This window comes from Eucalyptus grandis, chromosome 3 (assembly GCF_016545825.1).
Source record: "Eucalyptus grandis isolate ANBG69807.140 chromosome 3, ASM1654582v1, whole genome shotgun sequence".
Lineage (NCBI taxonomy): Eukaryota > Viridiplantae > Streptophyta > Magnoliopsida > Myrtales > Myrtaceae > Eucalyptus > Eucalyptus grandis.
In genome coordinates, this window is record NC_052614.1 from 28334906 (window position 1) to 28345522 (window position 10617).

General features: G+C 38.2%; 1 long non-coding RNA gene and 1 pseudogene across 1 annotated transcript; one reads left to right on the plus strand and one right to left on the minus strand.

The window, feature by feature from the left end:
- Nucleotides 1–361: 361 nt before the first annotated feature.
- On the minus strand, nucleotides 362–1380 carry LOC120292181. Its single transcript, XR_005549935.1, has 2 exons — nucleotides 1140–1380; nucleotides 362–841 (listed from the first exon to the last, which is right to left on the minus strand). It is a non-coding gene; the product is annotated as an uncharacterized LOC120292181 (long non-coding RNA).
- A 1600-nt stretch (nucleotides 1381–2980) lies between these two features.
- LOC104439201 lies at nucleotides 2981–10346 on the plus strand (annotated as a pseudogene).
- The last annotated feature ends 271 nt before the right edge of the window (nucleotides 10347–10617 follow it).

The window sequence follows — 10617 nt, forward strand, 5'->3', positions numbered from 1 at the left end:
GAAACTTCACGAAGGAGAAGCTTTGAAATTCTAGCACTACTCACTACTCCGTGAGCATTCCATAGATTCTTATGCAAGTTGAAAACAAACAATGAACTCTTTCCACTATTGGAGACAAAGCAACGACATCAACATTTCCAAGAAAGAAATAAATTCTCAATTTATTAAATTTGATCAGGCTATTAACTGGTTTAATTTGTTATTTGTCATATGCAGAAACTATCAACTAAAGACAAGGAATAAGTATAACTTGCTCACTTCGTATTGATCGTCGACCATCGATTTCCCTTGACAATACACGTGAAGTAGAATATGTCATGCAACAAGAATGGAGTAGGATGTATATGACACAACTATAATGTGATTTTAGTGGGTGCTCTTAGATTGATTACCTGCTTCCGGACAATGAAATTGATGACGGTGTAGTAATCAATAACCGAAGGACAAGACAAGAATTGTGAGGCAGGTAACGCACATTGTTTTTGCAACAAAGTATCGAGACATTGTGCAGTTGAGGACATTGCGGGGCGACTCAGCAGCAAGGACGTGGCTAGCAACCAGCCATAACATTGCTCCAGTTAGTGACCATAACATATGTTGGCCGAATTTCATGATCTGAATTGGTGTGATTGCGATTCATGCTCACCGACGTCGTCTCGATTCTGTTCGACAAGGCATACTATGCTCATCACCAAAGGTCAATGCATGTGCCAGCGACTCTTAAGCCTTGACCTCTCGCCTGCGACCACCATTAATCACCAAGGATCTCAAGAAGCACAGAGAAAACCAAGGAAGAGTCGGTTTCATTCTTGGCAACCATGGAATATACTCGTAATCATGTCTGAAGACTGAAAAATCGAACAGTATCATGTGAACACCACTAATGTGCTTTCAAATCGGACGATTACTGGAATCAATTCAGAACGAGGTCTCAGACACATTTCATCGAACAGAGTATGGTCAATCGGTTGAGGAACAGATCATAGCCACTTCGAACTAAAATTCACAACTAGACTGAAGCTAAATCAGTACATGATGTTTAAAATCAAAGAAAGAGATTCAAATACGATCAATTTCATCATAATCGGAGAATCAGACTCTCGGCCTCTTACTTGTGAGAAAAGAGCAGGAGATGCTACCTGGTTAACGAAGCGAATTGAGGCCACCATTGGCCGCACGAATCACTGAAAGAAGCTCTAGAACGTGTCGATGATGGAAACCTGAACAGGTGGAGAAGCTCCGAGCGAACTGGAACATTTCGAGGCTCTCAGCCGCGGAACAGAGGGGAACGAAGGAGATGAGTCGCGGCATTGAAGAGGCTGTCGATGCTGGCGACTGCCACTGGAATCAATTCAGAACGCTTGAAATCGCCAGCTGAATCGAACGGAATCGCTTTTTGAGAAGAATTTTCCTTGATCAATGTTCTCCGGAGAAGATCGAAGATGGGAGCCATTTTCCCCTGCTTCCTCCCCCCCCACCTTCTGCGTGCGTGAGTTCTCCCTTAGCGAATGGTATTGCTTCTTCTTCATGATCAAACACTTCCATTCATGTTTTTGTTGAGTTCTGACTTACTATACCTATTAGAAACACTTCTTTTGCCAAATTACCTCCCGATGGCATTGGCAATCTCCTTTTATAATTCTTTGCTTGAAGTTTCAAATTAATAATTGACTCTCATAGAAATTGCTATTTAACTTAATTCATATTATGACTACCTAAAAATATGTGAATGATTTTGGAAAGAGAAAAAATAATTAATGTTAGATGTACGAAAAGGTTTTTTTTTTTTTTGAGAGACTGTTTGGTAAGCTTTCGTGCGGTAACTTGGATTGTAAAAGAGGGTGATGCAGGTTTTGTAAGGTGTTCGACAAATATTTCGCAATTGTAGCCCCTTCAAGATTACAACAGCTTTGAATGAAATGGCTTTACCGGACGTGGTTCAGTAACAATTTTTGAGATATAAGGTGTTTGAAGCTTCGTTGTCGGCGCGTACTCTCATGGGCAACACTTTTTAGATCTTCTTCGTGCAAGCTTGACCCAGTAACCGAAACTAAGAACTCCTTGACAAGGTGATTTCATTCCCCTTTTCTGTCTTGTTTTGGAAAGATGCGTGACTGAACCACGTTCATGTAAACTCATGTGAAAATCATTTGGGTTGTAATTTGATTATTCGTGATGGCTTTTTGGTTCTAACATCGATTTTAAATGAAAACACAGCTTTGATTTCATGACCAAGTTCAATCCCTTTGGTGCGCATAAACTATTTGATGAAATGTCTTCAAAATACGTCAGTGAAATAATTCTTGATCCGCTTCTATCTAAAGAAATTTTAGCATAGATTACTTGCTACTAGTCAGTTCTAGCATTTAGATTCAATTCTTATAATACAATTGGACAATGAAATATAATGCTCATGTTATGTGGATTTAATGTATTTAACTACAAATGAGCTGGCAGATTATCGATTTGCTCTGAAGAGGATAACGGGCTGAAAGAAGAAAGAAGAATAATAATAAAGAAAAATGACAAAAGATGTAAGAAAATAGGAAAAATGGGGAACATATAATAATAAGATGGGGTTAGCGTGGGATTAGGGTTTGATCTATTTATAATAAAAATTGAGCTTAAAGATGGACTTGGTGTAGTTAGGAGAGACAGTGTCCATAGAATTCATTACCAATGTTAATCCAGATGCATCATCATTTTAATAATAAATGAGAATGAGATGATTACAAAATTATTTCGTTCATAAGCAATCACATAACATGATTCTCAACTCAAAATGAATAAAAATTGTCTATTTTGTAAATCTCAACTCAACAAGCAATACCCAATTCTTTTTTAAATTTCTCCTATATAATTATTGAAATTAAGTTAGTTGTATTAGACAATAAATTATTCATTTTGCACCAATTAGTTTTTTTTTTTCTTTGTGGGGGATGGAAAGTAGGAACCGTTATAATTCCAGGAAGAAGGCGTGCCCAATCCTCCTCAGTTCCCGCGAGTCCCTTCTCTCTGCTCCGCAGTAACTGCAATCTTCTCCAACTCGGGCGATTCGACTCAGCCCGGCGATCGCAGCAAGCCGGAAGGGGAAAAGATGTTGTTCCTCCGGGTCCACTCGGTGGACACCGACCACCCCCTCGCCACCGACTACGGCGGCTTCTCCTCCTCCTCGCCGCCGCCGCCGCCGCCGCTGCCGCCGCGGAGGAGCCCTAGGTTCACCGAGCGGAGGGGCATGGTTCACCTGTTCCGGACGCTGTCGCACGCGCCCCTCTCGAGCCCCGGCGCCCGCTCCACTACCCTTTTCGTCGTCGCTGTCCCCAATTACTTCTCCCCCGACGACTTCATCCGGTTCTGCGGCCCCCGGATCGACGACGTCTCCGAGCTCCGGTTCATCAGGTAAGGCTTCCATCGTTTCTGTTTTCTCTCCTCCTCTTCTTCGGGACTTCGGACCGGTTTTTTCAGTTGGTGAGATGAATTGGGTAAGCGAAAGGGAGAATTCGAAGAATTAGAATTCGCTGACGAAAATCTAAGAGATGGACTCGATTACTGAAAATTTGCTCGTGATCGTGCCTTAGGGGGTGTCCGATGATGAAAGTTCAATTTTTTGGAAGCATTCCGACGGTGGAACTGGGTTTTCTTTTGTAAATGCTTTTTAGTAGTTTTAGTGATCATTGTGTTGCGAATTGTGGGTTTGATGTAGGAATGATGGGATGGAAGATAGGTACAGCGTGCTGATTGAGCTTATCGATCAAAAGGCTGCCGATGGTTTCTATTGCACCTTCAATGGCAAGAATTTCTCGCTTGCTGAGGTATTTGCAATTTTTGCACCTGTTGTTTGCTGTGAGATCACATAGTCCATTTCTGTTTCACTTTTAATACTCGTCTTCTGGACATTCAGGCTGAGGTATGCCATATTCTATTCTGCACGAAGTGGACTATACGGAATCAGCTGATGTAGCCAGCACACCCCCGTCGGGATTTACGGAGCTACTCTCTTGTCCAGTTTGTCTTGGTAGGCCATGCCTGTACTCCCTTGCTGATTATATTTCCCTTGCGGTGAGATGAGTTTATAGAAAGTTGTTTACAATTGCAACTTTTTTTCTTTTGATGTCAGAGAGATTGGACCCAGATACCAGCGGAATTTTGAGTACGCAGTGTGACCATTCCTTTCATTGCTCATGTGGTACAAAATGGACTTACTTGTCTTGTCAGGTTAGACATTCTTCTGCTGCTACAGATTAGATGAATTTATAATGTAATTTCGCAGCTACTGCCACTATCTTTCTGTTGATCTGCTGACTGTGGATTAGTTGTTGCTTTTTGATAATTAATATTAGCTATAGCAATTGTGGCAGTATTGTTTTAATCCTGAACTTTCACATATTTTCTAATCAAGTCCCTTGTACTTTTAATTTGTTAAATAAAGTCCTTCTACTTTTACAGATTTTCTAATCAAATGTCTCTGACACCAAATCAGGCCAAATTCAGCCGGTGTGACCGTCAGATGTCTCTGTTGTGTGACGCGGATGTCCATTATTTTATCCATGTTGTACTTCGAGGTCATCTACATTGGCTAAATTTTTCCTGACGTGTCCATGTGGGCATCTGCATATTTTATCGGCATCATCCGTCGTCATCATCGAACAGCCACTTCAGTTGAATTTGGTCATATTTTAGTGTCCAAAAGACTTGATTGGAAAGTTTGTTAAAGTAGATGGACTAAATTAGGCAAATTAAAAGTATAGACATGATTAGAAAAGCGTGAAAGTATATGAATGAAAAGTAGAATTTTCCTTTACTCTATTGTGCTTACTAAGTTCAGGATTTCTTTTAAATTATCATGACATTTATTTGGAGATTTGGAATAGGTCAATGGTATGGCTTCTTGGAGTTACTTTTTGTTGATTATCATGTTCTGACGCAAGAATTTTTGCAATGTCTCATCACGTGTGTTTAATCCGATGGTCCTGTCACTCTTATCTCAAATTTCTCATGAGTCAAAGAGTGACAGAAGTAATAGCAGTGGCCAAGCATGCATGATAAGTTATGCGTATGTTCACAAATACAGGGTGATCATACTGACATCAAAATTCTGATCTTTGACCTCAAAATATTTCCTGTCCTGAAGCTAAGATGTTTCATGGTCATATTTTACATTTCAAGGTGATGTTCTAATATGCTCTGTCCATGCCAATTTGTAGCAAAAAAGTACCTTTGAACTCATGTATTATCAAAAGTTGAAAAAGTGCCATGGAGGAGATATATTGACAGACATGTACATACTAACTTTTGCTTGATTCGTCAATCTTTATGGTTAAAATAAGTCGACATGATGTTCTGCCATGCGGGTGATGTCCCAAGGGTCTTCCTTTGATTTTATTGCAAGTTCCAATTACATTGCTAAAGATGTCAATTACGGCACATATCTTGATTTGGTTGCAAGAAACTACCTTGATCGGAAATGTAGTTTCATTTTGCAACATCATCAGGGATGCCCGTCTGTTAACAGATTGTGAAGAAGATTCTGTTTCTGTTCTTTATCAGGTTTGCCGTCTATGCCAACAGCAAGATGAGGTACCATTGTGCTTTATTTGTGGAACAATGGAAAATTTTTGGGTTTGTCTGATATGTGGTTTTGTCGGATGTGGAAAGTGATAGATTCAGTCATGATGTGCTGGAATCTTCGCTCACTCTATAGTTTTAGTGATTGGATAGGCTGTCTTCATTATAGCTTTTCTTTTCTGGCTTTGTAGATACAGAGATAAGCATGCCATCAGCCATTGGAAAAATACACAACATTGCTATTCTCTGGATTTAAGAACACAGCAAATTTGGGATTATGACACTTATGTTCATCGGCTTAATCAATCAAAAACTGACGGCAAGCTTTTGGAGATGAATTCATACTGTGAATCACTTGAAGGAGATTGTGGTAGCTGCGGTTGCAGCGAGGATTCTGAAATTAGTGGGGCGCTCTTCAGCAGCAAAATCGAAGCAGTAGGTTCATGTGTCCTTATTTTTATGCTTTGAATATTTTTGTTTTCTGGTTCTCCTTTCCCTGCAAAGATTTGGAGCTTGGACTCAGTTAAGTGAAATGTTTGAAGTTTTGAGGTGCATGATGCTTTTACTGTTTTAGGTGCTGACAACTGACAATGAAAGATTCTGTTTCTGTTTTTGTACTTCACATGTTCATTTTGTTGGCCAAATGTCACAAGTTCATTATTGGGCCTGCAAAGTGGATATTACCTCCATTATAATTGTCAGACTTTCTTCATTTACTCTGACACTGTAGCTTTACTTTTTTGTAGATTCTCGCTGACTATATTCATCTAGCTTCAAATCAGCTGGAAGTGCAAAGAAAAGTAAGCATGCGTATACCAAGACCATTTCAATTCTCCCTGTTTAGTCTTTCACATTTTATTATATTGACTGATCAGCCATGGTTATAAGCATTACTTGTGAAAGCTTGCGTTGATTGTGCTTTTGCTTTAGGTAATGGTTTTTAAGTACACATATTTTAGGAGAAAACCATAATAGAACATTAGTTTAGTTATTTCAGATCAAAAAATGTTTCTCAATTTTCTTTTTTCTTTCTCTTTTTTTTTTTTTCCTTAAGTGAACTCATTTTACTCTTGGAAATCAATGGGATTGTCAGAATTGTTGTGAAGAGAAGGAAAGTAATTACACTCGTGTTGTATGATCTCAGCTTCATTTGCTTTTATATAGTGTACAACATTTTATACCTGTCGATTTGCATACTGCATTTGTCTAATGAGCTTATATAGGAAGTATAAAAGAACCAGTGGCCTTGCATCAGCTTGAGAGAATTGCAAAACTTCTGGTATTCTTCTTTTCTTTTTTGTTTTCTTACTAATATATCTGTGGTAGAAAATGAATTGCGTTTCCCTAAGGTGCCAGGACTCTTTTATTATTGGCTTTTGTGATGGATAGTCCTAGAAGGAACAGTATCTGAATTGAAAACCTGTTGTATCAGAAGTAGAAGTACAAAAGCCAGTAGATTATATATAAACTGCCCATGCTACTGTTGGTGATAGTGTTCCGTTTCTAACCCGTGTTTGTCATTTTTGTTACATAGACTGCCATCATCCTTAGACTGACTTTAAAGAATACATTTTAAGTCCTTGAACATATCATCCCCTATTAGTTCTTTTGTTTTTCTCTGTTAGCATTATGAGTCTCTCATGTTAGAAGCCAAAAGTAGAAAAGAAAATTCCAAACTAGAAGCAATCAAGAAAGGTGTGACTGCAAAGATTGAAGAGATCCATAGTAAGTTGGGGAAACTTGGTGACGAAAAGAAGGCCGTGGCAGAGGTAAGGCTTTAATCTTCTCTGTTTTACCTTTTGTGATTTTGGATGTTTAAAGTTTGAGAGGAGGGCTGACTGAAGCCAAGGCTGATTGTTGTTTTGCTTGTTTTTCACATGCCTCATTTTCATATTACAATCAGATGCAATAGTTTTCACTCGTTCATACCAGTAACGGATGCCGTTCCTTGTGGTTGCAGCTTAATCAAACTCTTATCAAGAACCAAGATATGATGCGGAGAAAGGTTAAGGAAATTGAAGAGAGGTATTTTTCGTTGCTGATTTCTCTAGACAAGTAATACCATAGCATGCATAGTCTCATAAAACTAATCAGTAAAATGAAGCAGCATTGTAGTAATAGTTCATGTAAGTGAGGTTGGTCGTGAGAGAGGAAGTGGAAACAGACATTTGAGAAGATGAGAAAAAAGTGGGAAGGGTATCATGAAGAGGAAGTGTTCACATGGCATGGACTTTTAGATGTGAGGTAAAAAAGGTTAAAGTTCGAAGAAGAAAGAGGAAATACAGTTTCTAATTCAAATATGTGAATAGCAACTATACGTGACTTGTGACACATAACAAATGGCAAAAGAACGAAAGTCATTTTATGATGAGTAAGAGTTTATCACATGGTTAATATGCCTTCCTTTCACCATACTTGGGAAGGATAATTAAGTTTAAGTTAATTATTAGTTGGAGGATGTGGCAAGGAGATGAAAAAGCTTTTGGTGTTTTTTTATTGAATTCTTTTAAAAAAGTGGCAAGATGGGACAAACTCTAACGAGGGAAAGAAAGAGACAAAAAGGGGAAAAGGAGAAAGGAGAGAACGCAGCACGTATGGAGAAAGTTCCATGTGTCAGTGCTCTCCATAATTTTGTTCTTTTGTTTATATATGCTCCATCTGTAATTTTGTTTTCCTCTGAAGAAATAGTGCTACTGCTTTAGAGGTTGAACTTTATCGACAGAAATCAATGTTAAAATCTTCATGGTGGTGGTCCAATTTCAAAGTACTTTTTTACACACTGGAGATATTTGAACATTATTTTGTGATGGTTCAGGATTCAAATTTTAATTGATACAGTTCAATATTGAAATTCTACTAATTCCAATTAAAATTCGATTGGTTGTTCATACTGCGTTATGTCGACATTTCCAACTTTCACAAAATAGAAAATAAAAGGAAAAGAAGATACACTGGGTAGACTTAAAGCTTATTTGAGCTTCACATGTCAAGCAATATAGGTGTAGATGCCTTTTAAGTACCTTAATATGCCTACAACATTTTCTTTATAGAGAAATTCATGCAGCCTTTTGAAGTATACTTGTCTTGTCCATCTTCATTGAAGTTACGTGGACTAGTTTCTAGAGGTGAGCAGCGATCTAGGGTCGACCCTGGACCGACCTTGGACCGGCCCAACCTTGCCGGTCCTGGTCCGGTTCCCAAGGGGACTGGATCGGTCTATGGTCATAAAATTTCAAGATCAACACTGTGCGGGTTGGTCCTCGGTCCTAAGAGTTTCGGGTCGGTCCAACCTTGGACCAACCCTGTATATTATATTTATAATATGATATATTCAAACCTAAGTAAAATGTCATTTATATTATATTATATTGAGATGTTCTATCAATAACACTAATAGTAATTTCAATTTAAAATTTTTGTTTAGTATTAATTGTGTCGTTTGTTTTGTTTTCAAGTGTTTAGAAATTCAAGTGAATTAACAAGATGTGAAGTTATATATTAATGGTTTATATTAAGTATTTTAAACTTTTTATGATTTAATTGTATTTTCTGCACTTTGCTTTTCAATTTGTGTCAAATGGTAAAAGTTTTCGAAGAGTAGAGTAGTACTGCAGTTGCTACGGTGATTTGCTAGTCAAGTGATGTGAAGCTCATTTTTTGGTTGAGGGGACTCTACATGATCAAATGCAAGAAAACGCTTTTGCATATGGTATTATGAATATTAAAGAAAGATGATTACAAGAACTTTTCATCTTGTCCCATATCTCGATGAACGGTTAGCAGGTACGAAATTTCTATTATTGTGTCATCTTAAATTTGCTAAATATGTATTGGTATTTATAATTTAGTTGCACAATCTTTGCATTGTCGATGGATGTGTAATTTGAATTTGTAGTTTTGTTTTTTTAGGGAGTATAAAAATAAGACGATAAAAATTATCGATCGATCCCGGATTGACCCTGGAACCAGATCGAACTCATTGGGTCAGTTCGGTCCTTGGTCCCAGACTCAATAGGGTCGGTCCTCGGTCCTAAAAATTGAGGACCGACTCTGTACGGGTTGGTCCTAGGGTTAGGGATGGCCTGGGCCAACTTGGACCATACTCACCCCTACTAGTTTCCTCAATAAGCATTATTGTCAATTGTACCGACACTTTTTCAGCATATGATTCCAGTCAATTAAAGCTGTCAGGAATTTAGTCTTCCCTTCTAATTTGACATGAATGGAGGACACATACGCTTCTATGCATCTGCAGGAAAACTCTGTCACTGAAGTTGAAGGATGAACAAATACTTGACTTAGAAGAACAGGTATTTTCTTTTAGCCTTAAAACTGTAATAATTTGTATATAATATTGTGAAAACTCTGCGCGCGTGCGTGCATAGTGTGCGTTGACAGTGGCATGTCCCTTGTCATCCTTCACAGATCAGAGACCTTAAGGGTGTATATTAGAGCCCAAGAAAACTCTCGATAAGATGAATGATAAAGTTGGCGTTAAAGGAGGAACCCTATTACCAGTGCCTTTGGAGCAGTCGACCCCAGCTAGAAAGAGTAAGAAGCCCAGTCGAAGACGGAAATAAGCAGGTTTCACTTTGTGTGCAGATGCTTGCAAGTAATTGAGAATGGCTTAAATGTGGTTAATTATTTTCGTTGTATTGACATTCATTGTGGGGATGAAGGAGAGCTACTGTCCACAGCATTTCTCAATGTCAGGTACTTATTAACATTGTAAATATATACCCACAAAAATTAAAGAGAGACCTTACCCAGTTTAGTTGTGATGGTTCCACCTTTCAAATCAAAGTACTCTTAAGTTAAACTATGTGACAAAATAAACGTACATTTATATTTATTCTTTTCGGAACTAAATAAAAAGTTTATACACCAACAGGAGATGAGAAGGAAATTTTGATTCTGCCAACAGCTCTTTGGTTTTTGATATTGGTATCGCTTCTTCTTTTTCATGATTAAGCACTTCGATTGACATTTTGTTGAATTCTGACTTATTATGACTTATGAAATACTTCTTTTACCAAATTGCCTTCCAATGCC